Consider the following 17901-nt stretch of genomic DNA (forward strand, 5'->3'; position numbering starts at 1 on the left):
TGTGTTCAACTAAGATCCTGGAGATGTGATCAGTTACCACATTCTCAGAACCCTTCTTATCTCGGATTTCCAGATCAAATTCTTGTAAAAGAAGGATCCATCTGATCAAACGCAGTTTAGTATCTTTCTTTGAGAGGAGATATTTTAGAGCCGCATGATCAGAGTAAACTAGAACCTTAGACCCTAACAGATATGAGCAAAATTTTTCAAGGGCAAACACTACTGCTAGTAGCTCTTTTTCTATTGTGGTGTAGTTTAATTGGGCATTGGAAAGAGTCTTGCTAGCATAATAGATCACATGTGGCTCCTTATTGATTTTTTGGCCTAAGACGGCACCTATTGCAAAGTCAGAGGCATCACACATAATCTCTAATGGAATGGACCAGTCAGGGGGTTTTATTATGGGTGCTGTTGTCAGGGCTGTTCGTAATGTGTTGAACGCTTTCAAACAGTCTTCATCAAAGATAAATGGTGTATCCTTGGCCAACGATTGCACAAGGGTCTTGAAATCTTGCTAAAGTCTTTGATGAAGCGTCTATAAAATCCGGCATGACCTAAGAAAGATCGTATTTGTCAGATCGAAGTAGGAGGTGGTAGTTTTAAAATAACCTCAACTTTGGCTTTATCTACCTCGATCCTTTTTTCAGAAATAATATGTCCTAATATAATTCCTTTTCGTACCATGAAATGGCTCTTTTCCCAACTTAGGACAAGATTTGTCTCCATACACCGTTTAAGTACTTTGGAAAGATTATGGAGACAATCCTCAAAGGTGGTTCCAAACACAAAAAAATCATCCATAAAAACTTCAAGACATTTGTCCACCATATCCGAAAAAATGGCCAGTATGCACCGTTGAAATGTAGCAGGTGCATTGCAAAGTCCGAATGGCATACGCCGAAAAGCGAAGGTGCCATAGGGACAGGTGAAGGTAGTCTTTTCTTGATCATCCGAAAATACAGGTACTTGATTGTACCCTGAATAACCATCAAGAAAACAGTAGAAACTTTGTCCTGCTAACCGTTCTAGGATTTGATCGATGAAGGGCAATGGAAAATGATCCTTCCTAGTAATGGCATTCAGTTTTCTATAATCTATGCATACTCGCCATCCAGATGATATGCGAGTTGGAAGTAGTTCACCTTCTTCGTTCTCCACCACAGTAATACCAGATTTCTTAGGTACTACTTGAGTGGGACTGACCCATTTACTATCGGATATGGGGTAGATGATTCCAGTATCTAACCACTTTACCACCTCTTTCTTTACTACTTCACGCATGTTTGGGTTCAATCTCCTCTGCATATCTCGATGGGGTTTGGCATTTTCCTCAAAATGAATATGGTGCATGCAAATGGAGGGGTCAATTCCTTTTAAATCGGCAATGGACCAACCGATAGCCTCTTTATGTTCCTTCAGAATATCGACCAATTGTGCTTCCTGATTAGGGGTCAAGTCTGATGCAATGATTGCCGGGAGGATGTCATTGAGTCCTAGAAATACATACTTAAGCGTAGCAGGAAGAGGTTTCAATTCTAACGTAGGTGGTGATTCTAAAGATGGGACTATTGGTGTACTGGCTAATGTGGGCAATGGCTCATACTTGATTGTCCATGGAGGAGTGGTTTTATCATGTGGTGTATCTAATAAGATGTTAACTTCTTTCCTATATTCCTCAAAGTCACACACTCCAAAGTGAGCCAAGCAAGTATCTAAGGGGTCTGGTGCTAGAATTATGGGTGTTGCATCTTCTATAATATCTTCTAGTGTATCTACTTCGAAGCAACTATCCATTGATGGTCCTTGGGAAGCACCAAACACATTCAGTCTTAGTTTCTTATTTCCAAACGATACGTCCATGACTCCTGTCCTACAATTAATGCATGCATTTGCCGTAGCTAGGAAAGATCGTCCTAAGATAATGGGAATTTGTCTGGGGTTGCCACTTAATTCCATATCGAGAACCAGAAAATCAACTGGAAAGTAAAACTCATCTACCTTGACCAAGACATCCTCAAGCATTCCACGTGGTTCCTTAATTGATCTGTCGGCTAACTGCAGTGTGACTGATGTGGGTTTCAGTTCTCCAAATCCAAAAAGTTCATACACCGAACTAGGTAAAAGATTCACACTTGCCCCTAAATCTAGAAGAGCTTTTTCAATGTGATAATCTCCTATAACACAGGAAATGATGGGGGCTCCTGGGTCCTTAAGCTTTGGAGGAGTGGCATGCTGGACGATAGAACTAGCCTATTCAGTGAGACGTACTTTCTTTGAGATTTGTGATCTAGATTTACGTTTTTGGGTGCACAAATCTTTCAAAAATTTGGCATAAGCAGGGACCTGTTTGATTGCGTCTAGAAGGAAAAGATTAATTTGGACTTGCTTAAACAATTCCAACATCTCATCGAGTTTTCCTCCCTTCTTATCTGCAGGAATAGGGGCTTTCAGGGCATCCGAAAATGGGGCTTTAGGCAAGTAAGATGATTCCGGTGTAGTTGGTTCCTTCTCTATTTTCAGGTCCTCCTTGGGTGATTTGGATTCGGTTAGAGATTTAGGGTCGGTCTCATTGGTTTTACTAGTGTGTTCAATGACCTTCCCACTTCTCAGAGTCATAATTGATTTGGCATGTTCAGAAAAAGCTTATGAGATATTAGAACTCTCAATCACAAATTGCCCTCTTGGGTTGCTCTCTGGTTGGCTAGGTAATTTTCCTCCTTCCCTCCTACTGAATGCAGTTGCTAGTTGACCTATTTGGGTCTCTAGCTTAGCAATGGATTGTGTGTGGGAGTTAAGGGTCTGAGTATTGACTTCTAATCTTTCTAGTGCTTTCAGGACTTTTTCCTCAAAAGCTGAGCTGTGACCAGTAGTAGACGGTTGAGGAATATTTTGAAATTGATGGTATGGTCCATGCCTATATGTTGAGTCTTGATATTGAGGTCGAGGTGTGGCAGGACCAACCACTGGTTGTGGTCTCCAAGAAAAATTTGGATGGTTTCTCCAGCCGGGGTTATAAGTGTTCGAATATGGATCGTTTCCTGGTCTGCGAGCTTGTTGGACTTGCTGAACCTGCTCGTGCACAAACTCAGGAAATTGGGGTGCGGCTGGGCATTCACTAACAAAATGGTTCGAACTTGCACACAATGCACAAACTTCTTGGATTGGATTAGGTGGAATCGGGGATTGTCCAGTGTTTAGAAGACGATCTAATTTTTGGGACAGTTCATCTACCTTTTGATGGATATCTATGGCATTTCCTACTTCATATATTCCACCTCTTTTTGAGTTTAACATGGGTTTATCTCTAATAGAGGCAGACATATGATGTAATGAATTTTCACTTAAAATTTCAAACAATTGCCATGCCTCATCCTCACTTTTCAGCATAAATATCCCACCGCATGATGCATCGACCATTTGTCGATGTCTTTCAGAGAGCCCATCATAAAAACATTGGATTAACTGCCACTTGGGTACAGCATGGTGGGGACATTTTCTAATAAGGTCTTTTAATCTCTCCCATGTTTCATGAAACATTTCTCCATCTAATTGGGAAAAACTAGTTATGGCTTTCCTTATTTGATTAGTTTTTCCTATGGGAAAATATTTCTTGAGAAACTCTCCTTGCAGCTGGTCCCAGGTTGATATAGTCATGGAATCCAAAGTATGTAGCCAGTATTTGGCTTTGTCCTTAAGTGAGAAAGGGAATAATTTCAACCTAAGAGCATCATCGGAGAAGTTGTGAATTTTGACAGTTGAGCATATCTCAAGAAATTCTTCAAGATGTTTATAAGGGTCTTCATTACTAAGTCCATAAAATGAAGGTAACATTTGGATTATACTGGACTTAATTTCATATTGAGTGGCCTCCACAGGGGGTCCTTGAATACAAGGAGAGTAGGTATATGTGGAAGGAGTAAAGTACTCCTTCAATTGCTTGGGTGGATCATTCTCCTGATTTCGGTCCATCTTTTTATGTCTGTTGGCTCTAAAGGTTCTTTCTATTTTTGGATCAAAAGGTTGGATTTCTGATCGTAACGATCTATGGCCAAGCATACACCTTACAATTATACTGTAGAGCACACACAAATTTTTTTTTTTTTTTAATATATATTTTTATAATAAAGTGAGAAAAGAATGAAGAAAATCTAAAGAGAAGAACCTAAGAATCTTAAATCTATGAAAAGAGAGAAATTAATTAATGTTTAGATGTTAATTGCAATCAACTTAAACAATCATAGACTCTCTATCCTACGGTTAACTTAGATCTAGACAGCTCCTAACTTTCAAGATTGCTTTTGAGCACTCCAAGCTCAAGACTGACTAACTGACTCGGCCAGGTAAGCGTAAGATGTGGGAGATTCCCTGCTCGTTGCTTTCCTTAGATACCAACTAAGTTGGCCAGATCAGTCAACGGAACCAATTGAAAACCACTTTCTTTAACCACTTGCCTTAGACACCGAGCAATTAACCAATCCGCACTCGGTTCAACTCTAGAGCTTTCTTATCCTATTGAGCTCGAAATTCCTAGGGTTGACGTCTAGTTGATTTTAAATTAAGGTCTAGGTTATGCAAATGCAAGGGAGTGATTTGTGGGCCAAGGAAGGGTGATCAAATCCCCACCTTATCTGGTTAATGGGTTATTGCCCTTAAGATCAATTATGGAGATGCAATGCAAAGAAACAAGGTGTCCAATCAGGTTAGAAATTTTTATATTTGAGGTTACGCTATTTTAGTTAAGTGTTATGGAATGTCAGTGGTTTTTTTTTTTTATATATAATTTTATCTTGTTGTATATTTTTTTTTTAATTTTTTTTTTTTGGTTTTGCAAGAAAATAAATTTAAGTGATTAAGTCTAAAAAGCAATAAATTACTGGGCTATGAAAAGTAGCAAATTATTCTAAGCAGCAAAATTCTAAATAGTAAATTAGTTATGCAAGATAATTCTGTAATTATGCAAATAAGATTATCTAGCTAGAAAGCACTGAAAAAAAAATTTAAAACGAGAAATAAAAACTGAAAAGTATATATTTTTTTTAAAAAAATTTAAAAAAAAAAATTTTTTTTTTTCAATTTTTTTTTTAATTTAACCGTGCCAAGATCCCCGGCAACGGTGCCAAAATTTGATGCATAGTCGTTGATAGCACCAAAAATAACTCTACTCACTACGTAGGTAGGATGAGTCAAGATCGTATCCTCAGGGACCTTGGGCTTAGTTGAAATTGCAAGGTAAAAGAAAGAAGCATTGTTTTTGATTTAAAAAATAAATTATCATAAAATTGAGGTAATTAAAAAAAAGAGCTCGAGAGTTTTGAATTAATTTGCACTAGCAGAGTTGTATCTCTTTTTTAACTAAATAGATGTGATTAATCTTAGGAAAAATACCTGTCTTTCCTCGGCACGCTCCGTACCCGTAGATCACGGCGCGTCTCCGGAAAGACTAGGTACACAACTCTTCTTTCCTCGGCACGCCCCGTATCCATAGATCACGACGCGTCTCCGGAAAGTAAAAGTTGTTCCTAATATTAATCTAACAAGAAAGCATAAATAAAAGCATATGATAGGGAGCAAATAAAGAACTCATGACAATTTAAATAAAAAGCATAATCTTTATTGCATATAAAGAAATATAGAAAAGTTTAGAATAATAAACCATCTCTGTGTCGTTACAAAATTTCTTCTCCACTCCCGAGACTGCTAGCCTAGCTGCTCATGAAGTAGTCCCTTTCTATTCCTCTATGCAAGGCTCTAGAAGAATTTCTGGGTTCCTACTCCAATGAGAGTACAAAAGTCTTTTTATAGGTGTTAGGAGGGAGGAGTTTTACATGATTTTTCGATGTGGGACTAAAAAAATACAAATCTTTCAAAATATTTCTAAATATTTTTTTTTTTTATTTTGAACTTGTCTGCAGTGCGCCCACACCCGCGTCAGTGCCCGTCTCCGCATCCGCGCCGCGTCCCGCGTCCGCGCCCCGCGTCCAAACCGCGTCAGCTTCCCGCGTGTTCACGCGCGTTCACGCGCGCATGCTTCTTCGTTTGAATTCACGCGCGCCCAGGCTCTTGAATCCACATGAAACCGCGCCCAAAACTTCATGTGAAACCACCCAGAAAAAAAAATCAACGTGATCCACTTTTTCACATACCAAAAAGAAATTTTTGTTTCTTTACAATGACATCTGTATCCTTTTGGATTCCTTGCATAGTATCTTCATTTTCTATAATACCGGATGCGTCTTTCTTTTATTTTAATTTTATTTTAAGTCCAAATTTCTTCAAACTTGAGTCTTTTTGATCTATGAATCGGACTCTTTGTATTGGCGATCATCTTTCCTGTAAAACATAAAAAGAAGCATCAAAATTTTAATAAATAAAATAAATTAAATATGATTTTCTGCTTTAAATGACTTAAATTATGTATTTATCACCGCCTCCGACCGTCTCTCCGACACCCACTCCTAATCTTCCCCCGCGAGATCGACACTCGATGCCTCCACGCAAGGCGTCCACACGACGGTCCACGGCCTCCGTGGCCAGATCTCGGGCTCTGGCCTCCCCTCCTGTTTCTCAACCTCCTCCTCCTCCTCCTCCGACGGCGGCGGTCGGCACGGAGCAATTTGACTTGCTGGCACAGCAGGTCAGAGGCCTCGTCGAAGCTGTGCAAGCAATGCAGCAGCAGCAGCCGCAGGCGTCAACGCACCCGGAAAGGGCATCGCCGGAATGCCAGAACCCGGCGGTGGGGCGGGCCACCTGGGCCAGCCGCCCCGTCCTTCCTGGGAAAACAAATTCGAGGGTAGAGAGCCCTCAATCGGACCACGACTCCACCCCCGGAAGATCCCTGCCCCCGCTCTGCCAGAGGACCCTCGAGACTCGAAGTCGAGAGGATTTCCTGGATCGGAGGCTCCAGGAGATGAACCGACGGATTGAAGAACTCCGCCATGCGCCCCCCGCTTATGATGAGGATATTTGTACTGACCCTCCCTTCTCCCAAATGATCATGCAGGAACCGATCCCACCAAACTTCAAGCTTCCCCAGTTCGAAAGCTACGACGGGACTTTGGACCCGGTTGATCATCTGGAAGCCTTCCGGACGATGATGCTGCTTCACGGTGCTCCTGACGCCATCTTATGTCGGGCTTTCCCATCTACTTTGAAGGGAGCAGCAAGGAACTGGTACTCGGCTTTGAAGCCGGGTACCATCTTTTCTTTCGATCAAATGAGCCACCAATTTGTGGCCCATTTTGTCAGCAGCCGGCACCCCCAGAAGGGTTCGGAGTCCCTCATCAACATCAAGCAGAGGGAAGGGGAGTCCATACGGGCCTACATCAACCGCTTTAACATCGCGACGTTGGAGGTTCGGAACTTGGACCAATCAGTTGCCATGGCCGCCCTGAAAGGTGGCCTTCAGAAGAATGATCTTTTGTTCTCCCTGGAGAAGAAGTACCCCAGGGATTTTGCCGATTTACTGGCTCGGGCTGAAGGATACGCCCGAGCGGAAGAAGCCTTCAAAATGAAGGACGAAGAGACAGCAAGGGAGCGGCAAGCGGGAGATTCGGGTAAGCCCGCAGTTGAGAAAAGGCCAAAGGAAGCCCGGCCGCGTTCTCAATCCCCTCCTGGACATAAGCGCTCCCATACTCCACCTCGGGCATGCAGGCAGAGAAGCCCAGACCGCGGGGTTCGGCGGGGTTCCCCATCAGGGAGATTCCGCAACTACGCCCCTCTCAACGCCTCAAAGGCCCAGGTACTGATGGAGGTCAGGGAACAACTCCCTAGGCCGGAGAGGATGCGCACACACCCCGGGAAGCGCAACCCCAACAAGTTCTGCCTCTACCACCGTGACCACGGCTACGACACGGAGGAATGCATCCAGCTCCAGGACGAGATCGAGGAGCTCATTCGACGAGGTCGACTTGACAGATTCATCCGCCGCAGGCCTGAGGGTAGAGGAGACCGGCCAAGAGCCCTTCCACAGCCTGAACCGCTGAGAAGGGAGGAGCAACCCAGGGACCGACCTCCCATCGGGACCATCGACTCCATCACCGGAGGGCCTCAAGGAGGAGCGGGCCACCCGCGACCATGGAGCCCGAAAAACCTGTAACTGTATCACTTACGATTTCGCCTTGAATCTAATTTTCTTTCTACTTAACGTGCTCTTCCCACCTAGCATGGATTTGTTACGACTGGATATGACCCCTCCAAAAAACCAAGCCATGTCAGGAACAGGAGGAGAACCTCGTCCTGACATAAGCAAAGTCAAAGGCCCGGTTCTTTTAGACCGGATGGGGGGAGAGGCCTTACAACGCCCTAATGTGCCCCCACAGCCCTGTTAGGGACAGGAGGAGAACCTCGCCCTAACTTGAGCAAAGTCAAAGGCCCGGTTCTTTTAGACCGGATGGGGGGAGAGGCCTTACAACGCCCTAATGTGCCCCCACAGCCCTGTTAGGGACAGGAGGAGAACCTCGCCCTAACTTGAGCAAAGTCAAAGGCCCGGTTCTTTTAGACCGGATGGGGGGAGAGGCCTTACAATGCCCTAATGTGCCCCCACAGCCATGTCAGGAATAGGAGGAGAACCTCGTCCTGACATGAGCAAAGTCGAAGGCCCGGTTCTTTTAGACCGGATGGGGGGAGAGGCCTTACAGCGCCCTAACGTGCCCCCACAAGCCAGGCTGGTAACGAGAGGAGAACCTCACACCGGCTCGAGCAAAATGGAAGGCCCGGACTCCTACGGGAGCTGGGTTCTGTCCACGACGCCAAGGAAGACTTCACCCGGACTCCTACGGGAGCCGGGTTCCGCCCGCAAGGAAGACTCCACCCGGACTCCTACGGGAGCCGGGTTCCGCCCGTGAGGAAGACTTCACCCGGACTCCTACGAGAGCCGGGTTCCGCCTACAAGGAAGACTCCACCCGGACAACTACGGGAGTCGGGTTCCGCCCGCGAGGAAGACTTCACCCGAACTCCTACGGGAGCCGGGTTCCGCCTACAGGGAAGACTTCACCCGGACTCCTACGGGAGCCGGGTTTCGCCTACAAGGAAGACTTCACCCGGACTCCTACGGGAGCCGGGTTCCACCTGCAAGGAAGACTTCACCCGGACTCCTACGGGAGCCGGGTTCCATCCACGATGCCAAGGAAGACTTCACCCGGACTCCTACGGGAGCCGGGTTCCGTCCACAAGGAAGACTCCACCCGAACTCCTACGGGAGCCGGGTTCCACCCGCGAGGAAGACTTCACCCGGACTCCTACGGAAGTCGGGTTTCGCCTACAAGGAAGACTTCACCTGGACTCCTACGGGAGCCGAATTTTGCCCGCAAAGAAGACTTCACCCGGACTCCTACGGGAGCCGGGTTCCATCCACGACGCCAAGGAAGACTTCACCCGGACTCCTACGGGAGCCGGGTTCCACCCGCAAGGAAGACTCCACCCGAACTCCTACGGGAGCCAGGTTCCGCCCGTGAGGAAGACTTCACCCGGACTCCTACGGGAGCCGGGTTCCGCCTACAAGGAAGACTTCACCCGGACTCCTATGGGAGCCGGGTTCCGCCCGTAAGGAAGACTTCACCCAGACTCCTACGGGAGCCGGGTTCCATCCACGACGCCAAGGAAGACTTCATCCGGACTCCTACGGGAGTCGGGTTCCGTCCGCAAGGAAGACTCCACCCGGACTCCTACGGGAGCCGGGTTCCGCCCGCGAGGAAGACTTCACCCGGACTCCTACGGGAGCCGGGTTCCGCCTACAAGGAAGACTCCACTCGGACTCCTACGGGAGCCGGGTTCCGTCTGCGAGGAAGACTTCACCTAGACTCCTACGGGAGCTGGGTTCCACCTACAGGGAAGACTTCACCCGGACTCCTACGGGAGCTGGGTTCCGCCTACAAGGAAGACTTCACCCGGACTCCTACGGGAGCCGGGTTCCGCCTACAAGGAAGACTTCACCTGGACTCCTACGGGAGCCGGGTTTCGTCCGTAAGGAAGACTTCACCCGGACTCCTACGGGAGCTGGGTTCCGTCCACGACGCCAAGGAAGACTTCACCCGGACTCCTACGGGAGCCGGGTTCCGCCCGCAAGGAAGACTCCACCCAGACTCCTACGGGAGCCGGGTTCCGCCCGCGAGGAAGACTTCACCCGGACTCCTACGGGAGCCGGGTTCCGCCTACAAGGAAGACTTCACCCGGACTCCTACGGGAGTCGGGTTCCGCCCGCAAGGAAGACTTCACCCGGACTCCTACGGGAGCCGGGTTCCATCCACGATGCCAAGGAAGACTTCACCCGGACTCCTACGGGAGCCGGGCTCCATCCACGACTTCTGCAGCAAGGGTTAATGGTGGCGAAACCCGGCCGCCTAATAGGATCGGATGAAAGGAAAAAACCCCCCCCCGACGATGTCTACATCAGACAAGTCAAACGACAAGAAAGGTTCGACAGACAGCAATATCAGTGCAACGCGTGGACGAGGTAACACAAAATGCTCTTTTTATTCCATTTCCGATATACACACTACAAGGCCAGGACGACCAAGGAAAGAAGGGCAAAACGACAAAAAGGAAGTAACTACATGATAAGACAGAAAGACAAAAGAGCTCTAAGGAGGCCCTGCTCCCTCCGACCTAGAGTTATCTATTCCGTCCCTCAACCAGGACTGCCTCAGATTCTCTATTTCTCCTTCTAGCTCTTCCCTCTTCCGCAGCACATCCTGGAGCACCCGACAGAGTTGCTGGCTCTCAGCCTCTGCCTCTCGATGCCTCTTCCTCAAAACTTCGGACTCTGCCTCCGCGTCTGCGACGGCCCGCCGCTCAAGTGCCAGTTGGATCTTCACTTGTTGCAGCTCGGCTGTCTTCTCCCCGAGGGAGACAGAAATCCCTTCAACAGTGCCTCTCAGGGCTTGGAGCTCTTCAGAATCTTGGGTGGAAGTAAGCTACGCCCTGTTAGCCAGCTGCCTCTGGAGACGAACGACTTCATCGGCCGCCGTCCGAAATCTCCCTTTATACTCTTTCACCTGCCGGCGCCAGCTAGCCCGCTGCACGTCGTGGCTCATCTCGGCATCTTGAAGCTGCTTCTGAAGGTCGGAGACCTTCTGCGACCACTTCTGTTCATCATCGACCCGGGCCAAGAGCCGGGATGAATTTCCTTCCAGCTGGCCGATCTTCCTCTTTGCAGCTGACAGTTCCACCTTAAGGGCGCTGATCCTGGCTTCTTGAGCTCAAATTCGGTCACTGGTGCTCTTCTTGCATTCCTCGAGTTCCTTTGTGAAGTTCGCCTTCCTCCGACTGTAATCCATGATCGCCTTCACATGGAGACTCCGAAAGTGGGCGGCCTCAGCGGCGGCTTCAGAATGGCCTTCTCTTGATTTGCGGAGCTCGCCTTCTGTCTTCTTCAACTTCTTCGTCAGGTGAAGGACCTCCTTTTTCAACTGCTGGATTATCGATTTCAGCGAGACCCCCAGGGGCAAGGGGAGTGCTTCAGCAGGGCACTGCCATCGGAAGGTAAAAGCATCAAAGAACGACTCATTGCAAGGAGAAAAGCAGAAAGAAGGAGGAGGGGGAAGGAGAAGCCATCCACAACAAGAAATTCGACTTTATTGATTGAATAATTTTGAAGACAAACAGAAAGGAAATATTGCGACAAAATAAGGGCACAAGATCTGAGGTCTCAGACCTCAGGGGTGGGAGGTGGAGAACTCGGTGCGGGGGCTGCGACCGCGGTGGCGGCGGACGAGGGGCCTGCCTCATCTTCAGACTCCTCAAGAAAGCCGAGGTCGAGCTCGGAGAATTTGCTGGCCACCTTCTCTTGGCAGAGCTCGAACCCCTTGGTGAACGCCTCCTGGCCGAACTGGACATTCAGGTCCCTCATCTCCACGGAGGCCTTGAATTCCTCCACCGCAAGGGCCCTGGCCTCCGAGACCAGGACCAGAGTTTGCTCGACCAAATGGGCGACCTCGGCCTCCGCCTTCCTCGCCGACTCCTCCAAGATCTGCCTCTCCTCCTCCCAGGCTTGCTTCTCTCTTTCCAGGGCCTCCTGGAGGGCGGCTACTTCAGCCGTCTTCGCTTGGAGGTGAGCAACCTCGGCTTGGCAGCGTTCCTCCACCTGGAGGATGTCCCTCCTCATGCGGCTCACCACCTCGATATAGGCGAAGAGCTGGTGCCCAATCTGCAAGGACGGATAGAGAATTACGACAAAGGCCGAGTGACCGTGTAAATAAATATCCGCTTACCTCGAGGAAGGACCCCAAAGAGTCTCAAGCCCGTTGCTCAGGATCGGCACGGTCGATCCTCTCCACGACGTCGGACAGGATGCAGCCGTCGATCAACCGCCTGATCAAGTCCCTATCGTTGAAGGGATTCTCCGATCCCTCCTCGGAGCAGACGGACTCGTCTGCAGCAGCTCGGTGGCTACCCGCCCTGCGAGCCACCGATTTCCTCCTCCTCCCCGCGGTGAGCGCCTCTGTGGAGCGAACCCCCAGAGCGGGGGCCCTAGTCGGCGAGCTCCTCGAGGAGGCCCGGGGGGCCACTGGCTCGACATCTGAGGGAATGTCGATGGCTGGGGCCGCCTGGACGGGCGCAGCCAGGCTCGTCTCCTCCGCCCTGGCCCTCTTTGCTGATCCGGAGGTCGCAGCACCCTTTCTCTTCTGAGCCCTCATGCCCCTGGCAAGCATCCGCGTTGCTTCGGCGTCCATTCCTAAAAAAGAGAAAGGAAAAAAAAAGAAGCAACACCAATCAATCAAGAGTCAGAAGTTAAAAAAAAAAAAAAAAAAAGAAGAGAGAAGAGAAGAGAAGAAGAAAGAGAAAGGGAAGGAAAAAGAGGTAAAGAGAAGAAGAGAAGAAAGGCAAGAAAAGAAAAGATAAGATGAATACTCGCTGGATCCTGGGGGCTCAGGCCGATGTTGAAAAGAAGCTACTCCCTCAGAAGATTAGGAAGGGAAGGAGCGGGATAAGTCAGAAGCTTCTGAGCGGCTTGGAGGTCGTCCTCCCCCAGGCTGGGAGCCCGACGGATAGAATCCCTCAGAGAGCCCCAAGGGGGCAGGCCCAGTTCCAGGGTCGGGTAGTGGACGAAGAGGTATTTTCCCTTCCAATTATGGATCGAAGAAGGGGCGCCTTTCAGCAACCCCTTCTTACCGAACTGGGGAGAGAAGTACCACCAGTCCTTTACCGAAGGATGGCGTTTGAAGGTATAAAAGTGCCTAAACAAGAAAAGAGACGGCTGAACCTTGACTACGTGGCAGAGGGAGAGAAATCCTATCAAGAACCTAAATGAATTCGGGGCCACGGAAGCCAAGGAGATATCTAGGAAACGGAAGAGGGCGGCGACAAAAGAAGGAAGCGGATGCCGGAGTCCGGCACGGAACGCTTCCTGGTACAAGCAGAAACGACCAGGTGGAGGATTACTGGCTCGGTCAGAAGGGCCTGGCAGTTCCAAGTCGTACTCCGGAGGAACTCCATACTGAACCCTTATCAGAAGGAGTTCCTCCGAGGTCAAGGAACACGGAATGGTGCCCGACGCGAAAGCCGGGCGGGGCCCGTCCCCAGATGCAGGTTCGTCTACAGAGATGGGAACCTGAGGGTTTGAGGCGGAAGAGCTCTTAGAACTGCTGGGAGCAGAAGAGCCAGAAGGCATTTTGAGTAGTTTCAAAGGGGAACTCTAAAGGACCCTAAGAGGGCGGACAGAAGGGGGAACGAGAGACCGCAGGCTTACTCGGAGGGATGCACAAAAGTAATGACAGGAAAAGAAGCCTCTAGGCGGTGAGAGGAAGGTTGGCACTAACCTATATTACTCTGAGGGACCTGAGGGATGAAAAACGGGAGGCGCCTACGGCTCGAGAAGACGCTCACTGAAGCAGGACTCTCGAAGAGAAGACAGACGCTGGTGAGAACTCAGGAACGGAGTAGGACGCCTAAAGGGGGGAGGACGGGTTTAAATAGACCCTGGGATCCGGCGCCATAATGATCACGAATCCCCCCAGGCCAGTCCGCATCCGACACGTGTCCCACTCCCCCTGGCAGGCGGCTAAAAGCGGCTGACGGTTGGCAGGATCATAATTACACCGTACCTAGGCCAGTGTACCTGCAAGAATTTCGAAGCATCCCCTCGTACCACTCCAATTCGAAAAGACTCTGGCACGCGCGCATTTAATGCCAAAATATCTGGGGGCGACAATACGCGGGATTCGAAGGGACGGCTTCGGCTGTGCCCATCTCTCTCTCTCTGTACTTCCTTCATTTGAAATTCAAACTCGGAAGTAGGGGGACTGGTGTTGGGTATAAAATATCCACAGCCGAAGTCTTCAGCGAAATCGACTACATGACAGCTCCGCCCGGACTCCTACGAGAGCTAGGCTCCGTCACCGACAATTTCAACAGCGTAGCAGACTCCGCCCGGACTCCTACGGGAGCCGGGCTCCGTCCTCAAAATCAATCACTGGTAAGCCCCGTCCGGACTCCTACGGGAGCCGGACATCATCTTTGACTTTAATTGCAGGAAGACTCCGCCCGGACTCCTATGGGAGCCAGGCTTCGTCCTCAACTCCAACAGCTGCAAGTAGCCTTCGTCCGGACTCCTACGGGAGCCGGACTCCGCCGACAACGCCAGCTGCAAGCAGCCTTCGTCCGGACTCCTACGGGAGCCGGGCTCCATCCTCAAAATCAACCGCTGGTAAGCCTCATCCGGACTCCTACAGGAGCCGGACTTCGTCTTTGACTTTAATTGCAGGAAGACTCCGCCCGGACTCCTACGGGAGCCAGGCTTCGTCCTCAACTCCAACAGCTGCATGTAGCCTTCGTCCGGAGTCCTACGGGAGCCGGACTCCGCCGACAATGCCAACCGCAAGCGGGCTCCACCCGGACTCCTACGGGAGTCGGGCTCCATCCTCAATTTCAACCGCTGGTAAGCCTCGTCCGGACTCCTACGGGAGCCGGACTTCGTCTTTGACTTTAATTGCAGGAAGACTCCGCCCGGACTCTTACGGGAGTCAGGCTTCGTCCTCAACTCCAACAGCTGCAAGTAGCCTTCGTCCGAACTCCTACGGGAGCCAGACTCCGCCGACAACGTCAACTGCAAGTGGACTCTGCCCGGACTCCTACGGGAGCCAGGCTTCGTCCTCAACTCCAACAGCTACAAGCAGCCTTCGTCCGGACTCCTACGGGAGCCGGGCTCCATCCTCAAAATCAACCACTGGTAAGCCTCGTCCGGACTCCTACGGGAGCCGGACTTCATCTTTGACTTTAATTGCAGGAAGACTCCGCCCGGACTCCTACGGGAGCTAGGCTTCGTCCTCAACTCCAACAGCTGCAAGTAGCCTCCGTCCGGACTCCTATGGGAGCCGGACTCCGCCGACAACGTCAACTGCAAGCGGACTCCGCCCGGACTCCTACGGGAGCTGGGCTTCGTCCTCGACTCCAACGGCTGCAGACAGACTTCGTCCGGACTCCTACGGGAGCCGGACTCTGCCAACAACTACAACCTCAAGTGGACTCCACCCGGGCTCCTACGGGAGCCGGGCTCCGTCCTCAACATCAAACGCTGGTAAGCCTCGTCTGGACTCCTACGGGAGCTGGACTTCGTCTTTGACTTTAATTGCAGGAAGACTCTGCCCGGACTCCTACGGGAGCCAGGCTTCGTCCTCAACTCCAACAGCTGCAAGTAGCCTCCGTCCGGACTCCTACGGGAGCCGGACTCCGCCGACAACGTCAACTGCAAGCGGACTCCGCCCGGACTCCTACGGGAGCCGGGCTTCATCCTTGACTCCAACGGCTGCAGACAGACTTCGTCCGGACTCCTACGGGAGCCGGACTCCGCCAACAACTACAACCTCAAGTGGACTCCACCCGGGCTCCTACGGGAGCCGGGCTCCGTCCTCAACATCAAACGCTGGTAAGCCCCGTCCGGACTCCTACGGGAGCCGGACACCTCTCCTTTGACTCTAATTGCAGGGGGACTTCGTCCGGGCTCCTACGAGAGCCGAACTCCATCCTCAACTTCGACGGCTATAGACAGACTATGTCCGGACTCCGTCCGAACCCCCACGGGAGTCGGGCTCCACCCACGACCCCAATCGCAAGGAGGACTCCGCCCGGATCCCTACGGGGGCCGAACTCCAACCGCTGCCGAGCTTCAGCCAGCAGATATGCACTCCCAGGCCACAATCACGGCCACGATCCTGCTCCACTTCCTGCGGCGGACTCCACGCAGCTCCATCACTCCCTGACAGGCCGCAGTAACGGTCGCAACACTGCTCCACTCCCTACGACGGATCCCGCACCCATGCGGCTCCATTACTGCCTGACAGGTCACGATAAACGACCGCGATCCTGCTCCACCTCCTGCAACAGATATCGCACGATTCTCCCATCCGCTGGCAAGATGCGACAGCATCCGCGCCCCACTTCCCGCGGCAGATTCCACGTGGCACGCCCTAGTAATGGCCACGGGTCTATTCCACTACTCTTCGCAGTAGATTCCTCCTGACTAAGGGCGGCCCACTACCAGGCGGTTACAAACGTCGCCATCAATCCGTTACCTCCTCCGCCTATAAAAAGGGGGACCCAGATACGTTATTTTTTAAGCTCATTTTTTATCTCAAAATTCTGCAAAATTCTCCGTTCGAGCACTCCATTCTTGTTGAGGAAGAGAACTGACTTGAGCGTCGGAGGGTCTTGCCGGAGCAACCCCACCTCCGGTTTAGACTTCTTTTGCAGGTCCCGACGGCGACCGCGACTTCCCCGACTCCAGCTTCTCCGGCGCAAGCAGATTTTTGCACCAACAGATCTAAATATCATATATCAGATCTAAATAAAATTAAAATTTAGATTTAATATGCATATAAATCATATCATAACGAACCTAGGCTCTAATACCACTATTGGAAAATATAGGTGATTTCATGCATATATATTAAATTTTTTTTGAATAAATTACAACGAAAGTCAATTAGATTAATCAAATAACCTAATATATATATGATCTAATCATCAAATCAATCTACTCTATAATCTATGACATGATATGTTGCATATAAAATCTAAAAAATATAGAAGATAAAATCAGCATGCATGCATGTGAGCAGTAGATCACATCTACTACTAATCTGAGTTCAGAACACGATACCTTTGCACGGGTTGATGATCATCATTGTTGAGAGATATGGTGAAGAAGATCTTTGCTAGTTTGCTCATAGCCGCATATGTATCCGATCTCTATGAAAAATTCACTCGAAGTCCTGATCTGATCGGTCTTCTCGGAAGTGCTAGCTCGCGTGAAGACCTTCTTCTTGGCTGATCTGGATCCTTTCTTTAAATCTCTAAAATCTTTCTAAAGATTGAAGATAAACATCTGAAGGAGATAAAAAGATGAAAGAAAGATAAAGAGAAAAATAATTTTTTTCTTATTTTTTTCTCTTCTCAAACCCTGAGGACCAAAACTCTAGAAACCTGATTTTTGCACACACCCCAAGAAAAGAAGATTCTCCTCTTCTTTCACGCCATGAAACCAAGCCCAAGACCCCTCTCAATGTGAAGGCCTCTCCCTTAGATCTCTTACACACACATGAATGAAATAAAACTCCTTTTATTTCAATATGTAAGGAGGTGGGGTGAAGAGTCCCAGAGATCATGGACTCTTGATGTATTGTCATCCCTACTCAAAAATTTACATCAAAACATGCCAAAAAAAATGGGACACCCCTTTGCATATTCTTCTATGATAAAGAAATTCTCCAATTATTTCTCACAAAAAAATCTTCTTAAAATGTCACACATATAAGAAGAAAAAAAATAAGTTGGTAGCAAGGTCTTAGAGATAATGTGAAACATTACCTATATGGTATCCTATTTCAAATCAAATTTGAACATACCATTTAAAATTTGATCCTATCTAAATTTGGATGTGAGATAGAGAAGGAAAAGGACTCTTTGGT

The 17901-nt window shown here is 49.3% G+C and overlaps 1 non-coding gene across 1 annotated transcript; it reads left to right on the plus strand.

The window, feature by feature from the left end:
* Positions 1 to 3476: 3476 nt before the first annotated feature.
* LOC140853044 (small nucleolar RNA R71) lies at positions 3477 to 3582 on the plus strand. Its single transcript, XR_012136122.1, has one exon. It is a non-coding gene; the product is annotated as a small nucleolar RNA R71 (small nucleolar RNA).
* Positions 3583 to 17901: the final 14319 nt, after the last annotated feature.

The sequence above is a fragment of the Elaeis guineensis genome, chromosome 12 (genome assembly GCF_000442705.2).
Source record: "Elaeis guineensis isolate ETL-2024a chromosome 12, EG11, whole genome shotgun sequence".
Classification (NCBI taxonomy): Eukaryota; Viridiplantae; Streptophyta; class Magnoliopsida; order Arecales; family Arecaceae; genus Elaeis; species Elaeis guineensis.